Genomic DNA, 15,827 nt, shown 5'->3' on the forward strand with positions numbered 1-15,827 from the left:
ATTAAACCCTTGTGGTAGCACTGTTTTCCCGGGTGGTCGCTCCATGTTCCAATTAACATAATGATCTTATCATGAACAGTGATAATAAACAGATAATAAAAGTGTGATCATGAATAATGTATCTTCATACCCAAAACCACATAAAGCACTAGCAAGCACTACCCAAAAAGTTCAGTGGTAAACAAGGCATAAAGATAGACAAACTAGGGTAACCTATTAGGTCCCATCAAAATTAACCTATGCAGATCATTATGATTAATTAGAACATGAGTGGGTAAAAGAAGTGATCAAGGGCACAACTTGCCTAGCACTTGAGATTCCAGGTATCAGGATGATCTTCAAATGACTCGTAGCCTCGCGCTAGTCGTAGCAATACAAACAAACATGACATAGATAAAATTAACATCACACCAAACATAAGAATATACTACATAATAATGATCTACGCGTTGCTACGAGACTAACACAACTTGAACGGATCAAATCGGGGTTAGAACGGAAGAGTTATGAATTTCTTAAGGTTTTATGTACTCAATACAAGATTAACCAAGAGATTAATTTTAATACAATCTTCATGTTAAACCAGAGGTACTATGTGATAAAAAATAATATTATAGAATTATAGAAATTAGAATGGACTCATTTAGACTTAATATGAATTTTCTATAAGTTATATAAGTTCTGGAATTATTTTGGCACTAGAAATCCATTTTTCTAAACCCTTTTTCTTATTTTCTCACAACACTGGACTGCGCGCTAATAATAGATAACTCAGGGTTTAATATGCAAATGCTCCAAAGACTCAGGACCTACTCGCGGAGGACTGCGGGTTGATTTGACTCTCTTCCGGGGTCTCTTTAGAAAATGTTACACCGCGAAGGGGTATCCTATAATCAGAGCCGTTGGATCAGAGGCCGACGACTCTGATTCAATCGGCCACATCATGAAACGATATGCCATCGGGTCCGTAGGATCCGAAACGCACGACCCATATCAACACTCGAATCGTTATGCGCTTCGTGTAATCCCACCCGTTGGCCGAAGATCCAACGACCCACGATCGCTATAGCCAAAACGCTTCTGCACATCTAATCGCCACCGCACGACGTAAATCGGACGGCCAGAGGATCGTCTCCCTCCTCCCGGCCGCGACAGGGAGAGGGTGCCCGGAGCTCCACTGGTTAGCCCGCCGGAGCACGATGAATCGGCGCCCAAGTGCCCCACCGCCCACGCCAACACGTTCTACGCAAAGCCGAGATGACGCTGAACATGAAGGGAAGTTTCTTACCAGCAGTTGGGCCACGAGAACACCCACCGACGGCGCGGCGCGGGTTTATGGCGACGGCGAGAAATTCCGGTGGCCACGAGGTTCCTCGCCGCCCACCGACGACACCTAGCGCTTTGTGGCCCGACGCCGATCCCCGTAGAGCAATAACCGAGCCCCGAACGGCGCAGCAAGTCGATGACCACGGAGATCCCGTCTCAATCTCTCTCCTCTCTCCTTCCGTTGGTTTCTAGAGTTCGCGGATGACAAATTGGTCGAGTGCCTGGATTTATACCCGGACAGAAGAAGGGGGGTCCGCATCCCACGCGCCACGGAACGAGCCCCAACGGCCGAGCGGAGATCCAGACCGCGCGCGCGGCGACGGATTCACGTTCTGTTGAAAGAAGCTGGAGGGGAAAGAAGATGGATCCTGACGAGGTCGGTCCAGTGTCAGTGAGAGGCAATCAGCGTATGAGCAAAGGATATGAGGCTGACAGGTGGGCCCCGCAGTCCGGCGAGGCATGTGCGCGCGTGAGAGCGGCCGACTGCAATGTGGGCTCGGGGTGGCAGAGACACAAAGGCCAGAGGTAGTAGGCGGGCTGAGCAGGCGCGGTAGCCATGGGCCTGCTCAGTTTCGGCCCAAATAGCCGAGAGGGAGCCTTTTCTATTTATTATTTTCCTGTTTTATTTCTACTTCTATTTATTTTAAACCCTTCCAAATTCAAATTGTATCCTGGGTTTGAAACTTCAAAATAATAAGAAAACATAATTAAAATTTGTACATGAGATTATATATTTATCAATTAGTCTTATCCATTTAGGTGAAGGCTTTAAATGTGTACTGCACACAATTATTTCATTTTATTTGGAAAATAAATATCCTTTTGAGTTTGTGATCAATTTTTTTAATTCAACTCAAAACAAATATCCATTATTTTACTATTATATTACTTTTAAGGGAGAGTAATATATGTATATATATTTATTTATTTATTTACTAGGAATCATCTTACTTGAAAATACTTTTGAGGAGTGATATAGTTTACAAAAGATATCTTCCTTCTAATTATTGTTTTCAACTTTACTCTTTTATTTTCAAGACTTATATCTGAGTTTTGAACTACACCATTTTTTTATAGAACTATTTGTTTGCTACTTGACTTCTTTGATTCTCTTAGTTGAGTGTGTACATAGAAAAGAAAACTAGATAGTCTCTAAAGGTTTCATGATCCCAAAACACTTTTATATAAATATATGTACTTTTTTTATCTTATACATATTTTAGGGCTTTACAGGAACCAAGTGGGTATTCCGCAACAAACAAGACGAGCACGGAGTGGTGACGAGAAACAAGGCTCGACTTGTGGCAAAAGGTTATGCCCAAGTCGCAGGTTTGGACTTTGAGGAGACTTTTGCTCCTGTGGCTAGGCTAGAGTCCATTCGTATTTTGCTAGCATATGCCGCTCACCATTCTTTCAGGTTATTCCAAATGGATGTGAAGAGCGCTTTCCTCAACGGGCCAATCAAGGAGGAGGTGTACGTAGAGCAACCCCCTGGCTTCGAGGATGAACGGTACCCCGACCACGTGTGTAAGCTCTCTAAGGCGCTCTATGGACTTAAGCAAGCCCCAAGAGCATGGTATGAATGCCTTAGAGACTTTCTAATTGCTAATGCTTTCAAGGTTGGGAAAGCCGATCCAACTCTTTTCACTAAGACTTGTGACGGTGATCTTTTTGTGTGCCAAATTTATGTCGATGACATAATATTTGGTTCTACTAATAAAAAGTCTTGTGAAGAGTTTAGCAGGGTGATGACGCAGAAATTCGAGATGTCAATGATGGGCGAGTTGAACTACTTCCTTGGGTTCCAAGTGAAGCAACTCAAGGACGGCACCTTCATCTCTCAAACGAAGTACACGTAAGACTTGCTGAAGCGGTTTGGGATGAAGGATGCCAAGCCCGCAAAAACTCCGATGGGGACCGACGGACACACCGATCTCAACAAAGGAGGTAAGTCCGTTGATCAAAAGGCATACCGGTCAATGATAGGGTCATTACTTTACTTGTGTGCTAGTAGACCGGATATTATGCTTAGCGTATGCATGTGTGCTAGATTTCAATCCGATCCTAAGGAGTGTCACTTAGTGGCAGTGAAGCGAATCCTTAGATATTTAGTTGCTACGCCTTGCTTCGGGCTCTGGTATCCAAAGGGGTCTACCTTTGACCTGATTGGATATTCAGATTCCGACTATGCTGGATGTAAGGTCGATAGGAAGAGTACATCGGGGACGTGCCAATTCTTAGTAAGGTCCCTGGTGTCATGGAATTCTAAGAAACAAACCTCTGTTGCCCTATCCACCGCTGAGGGCCGAGTATGTTGCCGCAGGAAAGTGTTGCGCACAACTACTTTGGATGAGGCAAACCCTCCGGGACTTTGGCTACAATCTGAGCAAAGTCCCACTCCTATGTGATAATGAGAGTGCCATCCGCATGGCGGAAAATCCTGTTGAACATAGCCGCACAAAGCACATAGACATCCGGCATCACTTTTTGAGAGACCACCAGCAAAAGGGAGATATCGAAGTGTTTCATGTTAGCACCGAGAACCAGCTAGCCGATATCTTTACCAAGCCTCTAGATGAGAAGACCTTTTGCAGGTTGCGTAGTGAGCTAAATGTCTTAGATTCGTGGAACTTGGATTGATTTATAGCATACATGTGTTTATGCCTTTGATCATGTTCCTTATGCATTTTGTTGCTTAGTTATGGTGCCCAAGTTGTACAAACACTCCCTGGACCTCACAAGTCCGTCGCAAAGTGATGCACATATTTAGGGGGAGATGTGTTACAACTTGACCCTTTGAGACTAACCATGTGCTTGAGTTTGCTAATTTAGTCTCAAAGAAGGATTGAAAGGGAAAAGGTGGACTTGGACCATGAAAGACTTCCACTGCACTCCGATGAAAGAGTAACTTCTTCCAAGTTCATCTTAGTACTCCTATTGCCTTTTTACTCTTAGTTGAAGATTTTGGTGAGGCAATGGGGTTAAAGGGCCAAGATTGTTCCCGTTTTGGTGCTTGATGCCAAAGGGGGAGAAAATAAGGCCAAAGCAATAAATGGATCAGCTACCACTTGAGAAATTTTGAAAATAGTAGAATAGAGCTTTTGGTTTGTCAAAACTCTTTGATTGTCTCTTATTCTCAAAAGTTGGCCTCTTGTGGGGAGAAGTGTTGATTATGGGAAAAAGGGGGAGTTTTTGAAATCCTTGATCAATTTCTTTTGGAATACCTCTCTTTATGTCTCTACAAGTGTGTTTGATTTAGAGATAGGAATTTGAGGTTGATTTGCAAAAACAAACCAAGTAGTGGCAAAGAATGATCCATATATGCCAAGGTTGATTCAAAACAAAATTGAGTTTTTATTTGCATTGATATTGCACTTGTTCTAGTTGCTTTATGTTGTGTTGGCATAAATCACCAAAAAGGGGGAGATTGAAAGGGAAATGTGCCCTTGGGCCATTTCTAAGTATTTTGGTGATTGAGTGCCAATGCAAGTGCTTTTGTGTTGATCTATGCAAAGTGGTGTACAAAGTGCAAATCATGTCAAAAGGTATGTTTCTCAGACTTAGTACATTGTTTTAGAGACTAATGTATTGTGTCTAAGTGCTGGAAACAGGAAAAATCGAATTGGAAATGAGATGGCTTTGTTCAGCCAAAGTCTGCTCAACCTGGGAGCACCGGACTGTCCGGTGGTGCACCGGACAGTGTCCGGTGCACCAGGCTGGCTCGAGCGAACTGGCCGCTCTCGGGAATTCACCGTTGACGTACGACTATAATTCACCGGACTGTCCGGTGTGCACCGGACTGTTCGGTGAGACAACGGTCGGCCGGGGCAACGGTCGGCCGCGCGATCTGCGCGGGACACGTGGCCGAGCCAACGACTAGAAGGGGGCACCGGACTGTCCGGTGCGCCAACGGCTCTCTGGCGGCCAACGGTCGGCTTCGCCGTAGAAGGAAAGAAATCGGGCACCGGACACTGTCCGGTGTGCACCGGACTGTCCGGTGCGCCAGACGACAGAAGGCAAGAATTGCCTTCCCAGATTGCTCTCAACGGCTCCTAGCTGCCTTGGGGCTATAAAAGGGACCCCTAGGCGCATGGAGGAGAACACCAAGCATCCTCTAAGCATTCCTAAGCACAAAGACATCGATTCCACGCCTTTGATTCTTTGCGATAGCAATTAGAGCTCTAGTTGAGTTGTGAACTCATTGAGTTGTGTTGTGAGCTCTTGTTGCGACTTGTGTGCGTGGTGTTGCTGTGATTTCTTGTCTTGAGTGTGTTGCTAATCCCTCCCTTGCTCCGTGCTTCTTTGTGAACTTCAAGTGTAAGGGCGAGAGACTCCAAGTTGTGGAGATTCCTTGCAAACAGGATTAAGAAAAGCAAAGCAAAACACCGTGGTATTCAAGTGGGTCTTTGGACCGCTTGAGAGGGGTTGATTGCAACCCTCGTCCGTTGGGATGCCACAACGTGGAGTAGGCAAGCGTTGGTCTTGGCCGAACCACGGGATAAACCACTGTGTCATCTCTGTGATTGATATCTTTGTGGTTACTGTATTTTGTTGAGACTCCTCTCTAGCCACTTGGTGATTATTGTGCTAACACTTAACCAAGTTTTGTGGCTTAAGTTTTATAGGATCACCTATTCACCCCCCTCTAGGTGCTCTCAATTAGCAATAAGGAAATCTCTAAGGCATTCATACCATGCTCTTGGGGCTTGCTTGAGCCCATAAAGCGCCTTAGAGAGCTTATAGACATGGTTAGGGTACTCACTGTCTTCAAAGCCTGGAGGTTGCTCAACATAGACCTCTTCCTTGATTGGTCCATTGAGGAAGGCACTCTTCACGTCCATTTGGTAAAGCTTGAAGCCATGGTAAGTAGCATAGGCTAATAATATACGAATGGACTCAATCCTAGCTACGGGTGCATAGGTTTCACCGAAATCCAAACCTTCGACTTGGGAGTATCCCTTGGCCACAAGTCGAGCTTTGTTCCTTATCACCACACCATGCTCGTCTTGCTTGTTGCGGAAGACCCATTTGGTTCCTACAACATTTTGATTAGGACGTGGAACTAAATGCCATACCTCATTGCTAGTGAAGTTGTTGAGCTCCTCTTGCATTGCCACCACCCAATCCGAATCTTGAAGTGCTTCCTCTACCCTGTGTGGCTCAATAGAGGAAACAAAAGAGTAATGCTCACAAAAATGTGCAACACGAGATCTAGTGGTTACCCCCTTATGAATGTCGCCGAGAATGGTGTCGACGGGGTGATCTCGTTGGATTGCTTGGTGGACTCTTGGGTGTGGTGGCCTTTGCTCTTCATCCTCCTTGTCTTGATCATTTGTATCTCCCCCTTGATCATTGCCATCATCTTGAGGTGGCTCTTTTGCTTTAGTTTCTACTTCATCAACTTGAGCTTCATCCTCATTTTGAGTTGGTGGAGATGCTTGCGTGGAGGAGGACGGTTGATCTTGTGTACTTGGAGGCTCTTCGGATTCCTTAGGACACACATCCCCAATGGACATGTTCCTTAGCGCAATGCATGGAGCCTCTTCATTACCTATCTCATCAAGATCAACTTGCTCTACTTGAGAGCCGTTAGTCTCATCAAACACAACGTCACAAGAAACTTCAACTTGTCCAGAGGACTTGTTAAAGACTCTATATGCCCTTGTGTTTGAATCATATCCTAGTAAAAAGCCTTCTACAGTCTTAGGAGCAAATTTAGATTTTCTACCTCTTTTAACAAGAATAAAGCATTTGCTACCAAAGACTCTAAAATATGAAATATTGGGCTTTTTACCGGTTAGGAGTTCATAAGATGTCTTCTTGAGGATTCGGTGTAGATATAACCGGTTGATGGCGTAGCAAGCGGTGTTAACCGCCTCGGCCCAAAACCGATCCGAAGTCTTGTATTCATCAAGCATGGTTCTTGCCATGTCCAATAGAGTTCTATTCTTCCTCTCCACTACACCATTTTGTTGTGGGGTGTAGGGAGAAGAGAACTCATACTTGATGCCCTCCTCCTCAAGAAAGCCTTCAATTTGAGAGTTCTTGAACCCCGTTCCGTTGTCGCTTCTAATTTTCTTGATTCTTAAGCCGAACTCGTTTTGAGCTCGTCTCAAGAATCCCTTTAAGGTTTCTTGGGTTTGAGATTTTTCCTGCAAAAAGAACACCCAAGTGAAACGAGAATAATCATCCACTATTACAAGACAATACTTACTCCCGCCGATGCTTATGTAAGCAATCGGGCCGAATAGATCCATGTGGAGTAGCTCAAGCGGCCTGTCGGTCGTCATGATGTTCTTGTGTGGATGATGGGCTCCAACTTGCTTTCCTGCTTGGCATGCGCTACAAACCCTATCTTTCTCAAAATGAGCATTGGTTAGTCCTAAAATGTGCTCTCCCTTCAGAAGCTTATGAAGATTCTTCATCCCAACATGGGCTAGTCGGCGGTGCCAGAGCCAACCCATGTTAGTCTTAGCAATTAAGCAAGTGTCGAGTTCAGCTCTATCAAAATCTACCAAGTATAGCTGACCCTCCAACACTCCCTTAAATGCTATTGAATCATCACTTCTTCTAAAGACAGTGACACCTACATCAGTGAAAAGACAGTTGTAACCCATTTTGCATAATTGAGATACAGAAAGCAAATTGTAATCTAATGAATCTACAAGAAAGACATTGGAAATAGAATGGTCAGGAGATATAGCAATTTTACCCAATCCTTTGACCAAACCTTGGTTTCCATCCCCGAATGTGATTGCTCGTTGGAGATCTTGGTTTTTCTCGTAGGAGGAGAACATTTTCTTCTCCCCAGTCATGTGGTTTGTGCACCCGCTATCGATGATCCAACTTGAGCCCCCGGATGCATAAACCTACAAAACAAGTTTAGTTCTTGACTTTAGGTACCCAAACGGTGTTGGGTCCTTTGGCATTAGAAACAAGAACTTTGGGTACTCAAACACAAGTCTTGGAGCCCTTGTGTTTGCCCCCAATAAACTTGGCAACTACCTTGCCGGATTTGTTAGTTAAAACATATGATGCATCAAAAGTTTTGAATGAAATGTCATGATCATTTGATGCATTAGAAGTTCTCTTCTTAGGCAACTTAGCACGGGTTGGTTGCCTAGAACTAGATGTCTCACCCTTATACATAAAAGCATGATTTGGGCCAGAGTGAGACTTTCTAGAGTGAATTCTCCTAATCTTGCTCTCGGGATAACCGGCAGGGTACAAAATATAACCCTCGTTATCCTGAGGCATGGGAGCCTTGCCCTTTACAAAATTAGACAATCTTTTAGGAGGGGCATTAAGTTTGACATTGTTTCCCCTTTGGAAGCCAATGCCATCCTTGATGCCAGGGCGTCTCCCATTATAAAGCATACTACGAGCAAATTTATTTTTTTCATTCTCTAAGTTCTGCTCGGCAATTTTAGCATCTAATTTTGCTATATGATCATTTCGTTGTTTAATTAAAGCCATGTGATCATGAATAGCATTAATATCAACATCTCTACATCTAGCACAAATAGAAACATGCTCAACAATAGATGTAGAGGGTTTGCAAGATTTTAACTCTATAACCTTAGTATGAAATATGTCATTTTCACTTCTAAGGTTAGAAATAGTAATATTGCAAGCATCAAAATCTTTAGCCTTAGCAAGCAATTTCTCATTTTCAACTTTAAGGCTAGTAAGAGAAATGTTCAATTCATCAATCCTAGCAAGTAAATCAACATTATCATCTCTAGGATTGGAAGTTGAAACATTATAAACATGAGAATCAACCTTAGCAATTAATTTGGCATTTTCATTTCTAAGGTTGGCAATAGTGTCATGGCATGGGTTTAGCTCACTAGATAGTTTTTGACATTTTTCTATTTCTAGAGCATAAGCATTTTTAACCTTAACATGTTTCTTATTTTCCTTAATTAGGAAGTCCTCTTGGGAATCCAAAAGGTCATCCTTTTCATGAATAACGCTAATTAATTCATTTAATTTCCTTTTGTTCCATGTTAAGGTTGGCAAAAAGGGTACGCAAGTTATCCTCCTCATCACTAGCATTATCATCACTAGAAGACTCATATTTAGTGGATGATTTGGATTTAACCTTCTTCTTCTTGCCGTCCTTTGCCATGAGGCACTTGTGGCCGACGTTGGGGAAGAGGAGTCCCTTGGTGACGGCGATGTTGGCGGCGTCCTCGTCGTCGGAGGAGTCGGTGGAGCTCTCGTCGGAGTCCCACTCGCGGCACACGTGGGCATCGTCGCCCCTCTTGTCGGCGTTTCGAGACCGGGGGGTCCCTCGGGCCGACGAGTGAGTGTCGCTGCGTGCCCCAGCCCAGATGGGTCGAGCGCATGGGCGAGCGCGAAGGGAGGAAGGAGCAAGGCGGCCGGAGTCCGGCGTGAGAGAGGTGGGAATCCCGCGGCCTTCGTGTTCGTCCCGCGCCCAGGTCGGGTGCGCTTGCAGTAGGGGGTTACAAGCGTCCACGCGGGAGAGGGAAGCGAGCGGCCCCAAGAGAGCGCCTGTCCCGTCCTTGTCCCCGCGCGGCCAACCTTCTCTAAGAGGGCCCTGGTCCTTCCTTTTATAGGCGTAAGGAGAGGATCCAGGTGTACAATGGGGGTGTAGCAGAGTGCTACGTGTCTAGCGGGGGAGAGCTAGCGCCCTAAGTACATGCCGATGTGGCAGCCGGAGAGATTTTGGCACCCAGCTGGTGTGATGTCGTGGCCGTCGGAGGAGCGACGGAGCCTGGCGGAGAGACAGCTGTCGGAGCGGTTGAGTCCTTGCTGACGTCCTCCTGCTTCCGTAAGAGAGCTGAGAGCCGCCGTCGTCACAGAGCATGCGGGGCGCCATCATTGCCTATCTGGCGGAGCTAGCCAGATGGGACACCGGTCTTGTTCCCTGCGGCCCGAGTCAGTTTGGGGTAGGGTGATGATGGCGCCTCCTGTTGTCGTGGCGAGCCTGTGCCCTAGGTTGGGCGATGTGGAGGCTCCTCCGAAGCCGAGGTCGAGTCTGTCTTCCATGTCCGAGGCCGAGTCCGAGCCCCTGGGTCGGGCGAGGCGGAGGTCGTCGGCAGAGGCCAGGGCGGAGTCCGAGCCCTGGGGTCGGGCGGAGCGAAGTTCGTCGTCTTCTGGGGCTGAGCCCGAGTCCGAGTCCTGGGTCGGGCGGAGCGGAGTTCGCCGTTTTCCGGGTCTTAGCCCGAGTCCGAGCCCTGGGTCGGGCGGAGCAGAGTTCGCCGTCTTCCGGGTCTTAGCCCGAGTCCGAGCCCTGGGTCGGGCGGAGCGGAGTTCACCGTCTTCCGGGACTTAGCCCGAGTCCGAGCCCTGGGTCGGGCGGAGCGGAGTTCGCCGTCTTCCGGGACTTAGCCCGAGTCCGAGCCCTGGGTCGGGCGGAGCGGAGTTCGCCGTCTTCCGGGACCTAGCCCGAGTCCAAGCCCTGGGTCGGGCGGAGCGGAGTTCGCCGTCTTCCGGGACCTAGCCCGAGTCCAAGCCCTGGGTCGGGCGGAGCGGAGCTTCCTATGGTGCCTTTGGCAGGGCCTGACTGCCTGTCAGTCTCACTCTGTCAAGTGGCACTGCAGTCGGAGTAGCGCAGGCGGCGCTGCCCTTCTGTCAGGCCGGTCAGTGGAGCGGTGAAGTGACGGCGGTCACTTCGGCTCTGCCGGGGGCGTGCGTCAGGATAAAGGTGTCAGGCCACCTTTGCGTTAAATGCTCCTGCGATTCGGTCGGTCGGTGCGACGATTTAGTCAGGGTTGCTTCTTAGCGAAGGCAGGGCCTTGGGCGAGCCGGAGATGTGTCCGCCGTTGGAGGGGGGCCTCGGGCGAGACGGAAATCCTCCGGGGTCGGCTGCCCTTGTCCGAGGCTAGGCTCGGGCGAGGCATGATCGAGTCGCTCGAATGGACTGATCCCTGACTTAATCGCACCCATCAGGCCTTTGCAGCTTTATGCTGATGGGGGTTACCAGCTGAGAATTAGGAGTCTTGAGGGTACCCCTAATTATGGTCCCCGACACCTCTTCTTGTGGTACCTCTTCTTTTCTCTCCTCTTGCCCTTCTTGTCGTTATCCCTGTCAATGTCACTTGATAATGGACATTTAGCAATAAAGTGACCGGGCTTACCACACTTGTAGCAAACCTTCTTGGAACGAGATTTGTAATCCTTCCCTTTCCGTTGCTTGAGGATTTGGCGAAAGCTTTTGATGATTAAAGCCATCTCCTCATTGTCGAGCTTTGAAGCGTAGATTGGTTGTCTACTTGGTGTAGACTCCTCCTCCTTCTCCTCCGTTGCCTTGAATGCCACCGGTTGTGCTTCGGATGTGGAGGGATCATCAAGCTCGTTGATCTTCCTTGAGCCCTTGATCATACATTCAAAGCTCACAAAATTCCCGATAACTTCCTCGGGAGTCATTAGTGTGTATCTAGGATTACCACGAATTAATTGAACTTGAGTGGGGTTAAGGAAGATGAGTGATCTAAGAATAACCTTAACCACCTCGTGGTCATCCCATTTCTTGCTCCCGAGGTTGCGCACTAGGTTCACCAAGGTTTTGAGCCAGTTGTACATATCTTGTGGCTCCTCCCCTTGGCGAAGACGGAAGCGACCGAGCTCCCCCTCGATCGTTTCCCGCTTGGTGATCTTGGTGAGTTCATCACCCTCGTGCGCGGTCTTGAGTAGATCCCAAATCTCCTTCGCATTCTTCAACCCTTGCACCTTGTTATATTCCTCTCTACTTAGAGAGGCGAGGAGTATGGTTGTGGCTTGGGAGTTGAAGTGCTCGATTTGAGCTACTTCATCCTCATCATAGTTTTCATCCCCTACGGATGGTACCTGTGCACCAAACTCAACAACATCCCATATACTTTTGTGGAGCGAGGTTAGATGAAATCGCATTAAATCACTCCACCTAGCGTAATCTTCACCATCAAAAGTTGGTGGTTTGCCTAATGGGACGGAAAGTAAAGGTGTATGTTTAGAAATGCGAGGGTAGCGTAGAGGAATCTTACTATACTTCTTGCGCTCTTGGCGCTTAGAAGTGACGGACGCCGCGTCGGAGCCGGAGGTGGATGTTGATGAAGAATCGGTCTCGTAGTAGACCACTTTCCTCATCCTCTTTTTCTTGTCCCCACTCCAATGCGGCTTGTGGGAAGAAGATTTCTTCTCCTTCCCTTTGGAGGAGTTTTTCTTCTCCTTCCTCTTGTTGCGGGACTTTTCTGATGAAGTCTTCTCGTGGCTTGTAGTGGGCTTTTCGCCGGTCTCCATCTCTTTCTTGGCGTGATCTCCCGACATCACTTCGAGCGGTTAAGCTCTAATGAAGTACCAGGCTTTGATACCAATTGATAGTCGCCTAGAGGGGGGGTGAATAGGGCGAAACTAAAATTTACAAATATAAACACAACTACAAGCTGGGTTAGCGTTAGAAATAAAAACGAGTCCGCGAGAGAGGGTGCAAGACAAATCTCAAGCAAATAAGGAGTGTGACACAAGGATTTGTTTTACCGAGGTTCGGTTTTCGCAAACCTACTCCCCGTTGAGGCGGTCACAAAGACCGGGTCTCTTTCAACCCTTTCCCTCTCTCAAACGGTCCCTCCGACCGAGTGAGCTTCTCTTCTCAAATCAAAACCGGGAACAAAACTTCCCCGCAAGGGCCACCACACAATTGGTGCCTCTTGCCTTGATTACAATGGAGTTTTGATCACAAGAACAAGTGAGAAAGAAAAGAAGCAATCCAAGCGCAAGAGCTCAAAAGAACACGGCAAATCTCTCTCGCTAATCACTAAAGCCTTGTATGGAATTGGAGAGGATTTGATCTCTTTGTTGTGTCTAGAATTGAATGCCTAGCTCTTGTAAGTGGTTGAGAAGTGGAAAACTTTGATGCAATGAATGGTGGGTGGTTGGGGGTATTTATAGCCCCAACCACCAAATTAGCCGTTTGGTGGGGCTGACTGTCGTATGGTGCACCGGACAGTCCGGTGTACACCGGACATGTCCGGTGCGCCAGCCACGTCACCAAAGCCGTTGGGTTCCGACCGTTGGAGCTCTGTCTTCTGGGCCCGCCTGGATGTCCGGTGGCGCACCGGACATGTACTGTAGAGTGTCTGGTGCGCCAGCATGGGCGTGCCTGACTTCTGCGCGCGCTGACGCGCATTTAATTAGGGGTGGAAACGAGCCGAGCCGAGCTCGGCTCGGCTCGCCCATCTCACGAGCTCGAAAAAGCGGCTCGGCTCGGCTCGCTCCTGGCTCGCGAGCCGGCTCGCCGAGCCAACGAGCCTAGGCATAAAATTAAATCTGCGCTCTAAATTATAATATAAAATCTTAAAAATATTTTAAATAACATATTTTAAATTAGTAAAATAGATATATCACTAATATAATATATAAAATAGATTATTTTTGTATAGTAATCTCAAATAACATAAATTAATTGTCTACTCGGTATTAATATTATATGCTAATTAAGATTTTATGTAACAAATTGTTGTTGGGTCGAGCCACGAGCCAGCTCGCGAGCTGCACCGAGCCGAGCCGAGCTGGCTCGCTCTTTTCACGAGCCAGAAAAACAGGCTCAGCTCGGGCTCGTTCGGAGCGTCGAGCCGATCCGAGCCGAGCCGAGCTGCTGCGAGCCCGAGCCAGCTCGTCGAGCTCGAGCTTTTTTTCCAGCCCTACATTTAATGCACTTGCAGGTAGCCGTTGGCGCCGAAATAGCCGTTGCCCCGTAGTTACACCGGACAGTCCGGTGTACACCGGACATGCCCGTTGAATTATAGCGGAGCAGCCGTCGCGAATTCCTGAGGCGGCCAAGTTCCGGAGCCGCGTCCTCTTGGAGCACCGGACACTGTCCGGTGTACACCGGACAGTCCGGTGAATTATAGCGCGCCGGCTCCGAAAATTCCCGAGGCTGAGGAGTTCAGCGCGAAGTCCTCTGGCGCACCAGACACTGTCCGGTGGCACACCGGACAGTCCGGTGCGCCAGACCAGGGAGCCTTTCGGGATGCCTTTAGCTCTCTATTTTGAACCCAACATTGGTCTTTTTAATTGGCTTGTTGTGAACCTTTGGCACCTGTATAACTTACACACTAGAGCAAACTAGTTAGTCCAATTATTTGTGTTGGGCAATTCAACCACCAAAATTATCTAGGAACTAGGTGTAAGCCTAATTCCCTTTCAATTATCTATAATGCAAAATAATTTTTTTCATGGTTATATACAGTTGTCCAACCTTATATGTGTGTGGTGGTGTCTCACGGACCCAATAGAACGAAGATATTCTCAGTTGTGTCTTCCTAGGCTCGTAGCATCTGAACCTCATTTGTCTAGAGTAGAGATGGCAATAGGGCCCGATCATGAAAATCGCATAGGACGAGGGTGAATAGGCGAAACCTAAAAATTATAAACTTTGAATCCGAACTTTACCGAGCTTAGAGTTAGAACAAGTAATAATAAAATCGGAGCGCTGAAGATAGTTTTTATTGCCACGAGTTGCTCAATCAATACAGATAACTTTAGGGAGCTAGCTCAAAATGATAAGCAAGATAATTTAGAGAGAGAGAGAGGGGAGAGGAAGAATCAAATCACAAAGTAAGGTTAACACAAATACACAAGCGATTTGTTTCCCGAGGTTCGGTTCCGAAGAACGTACTCCCCATTGAGGATGCCACGTAGGTCGGGTCGTCTCTTTCGATCCTTTCCCTTTCTCAAACAGTCACTTAGATCGATTGAATGTTTCTCTTTAATCTCGAAGATCACTTAGACGCCACAAGGACCATCATACAATTAGGTATCTCTTATTAGCTTTAGAAGTTGTTGAGAGTTTAGAAGGAGAGAAAGAAAGCACGATCAACAAAAGCCAAGCAATCAAGAGCAACAAGAAAAACACAAGACCACACTCTCTCTAGACTTTCCAAGGCATTAATACTAATAATCACTAGTCACAATTATGACACTTGGAGGAGATTGGGGCTTTGAATGTGTCTTGGAGTGATGTGCTTGCTCTTGTATTGAATGTGGATGAGTGAAATGCTTGGATGTGATGAATGAAGGCGGTTGGGGTTGTATTTATAGCCACCAACCATTTCCTAGTCGTTTCCAACTTTCTCCCACACGCGGATGGTCCACGCTCCTGGCCCGGATGATCCACCGCTGCATATCAACGGCTGCAATCGCACCGGTCAGCAGTAGCAGCTGTATCAACAACTGTAAGTGCATTAAATGTGTTTTCAGATGTCAGATAAAGTAACCATGGACTATCCAGCCGTGCACCCCGGACGGTCTGTGAGGACGCTAAAATGATTTTTTCCAAACCCGACATCTTCTGGTTTTCTGGTTTTCAATGGACGGACGATCCACGTTTGGTCCCAAACGGTGCTCTTCTCCTCTTCGGATAATTCGTAGTAGAAATGTTGAGATTTACATAGTTCTTGTATGAGGTGTCGCGGACGATCCGCACACATGCGATTTTTTTTTCCAAAAAGCTCTCCTGCCCGGAAAGTCGATTTAGAATTGAGATGGATATATTT

This window comes from Zea mays, chromosome 2 (assembly GCF_902167145.1).
Source record: "Zea mays cultivar B73 chromosome 2, Zm-B73-REFERENCE-NAM-5.0, whole genome shotgun sequence".
Classification (NCBI taxonomy): domain Eukaryota; kingdom Viridiplantae; phylum Streptophyta; class Magnoliopsida; order Poales; family Poaceae; genus Zea; species Zea mays.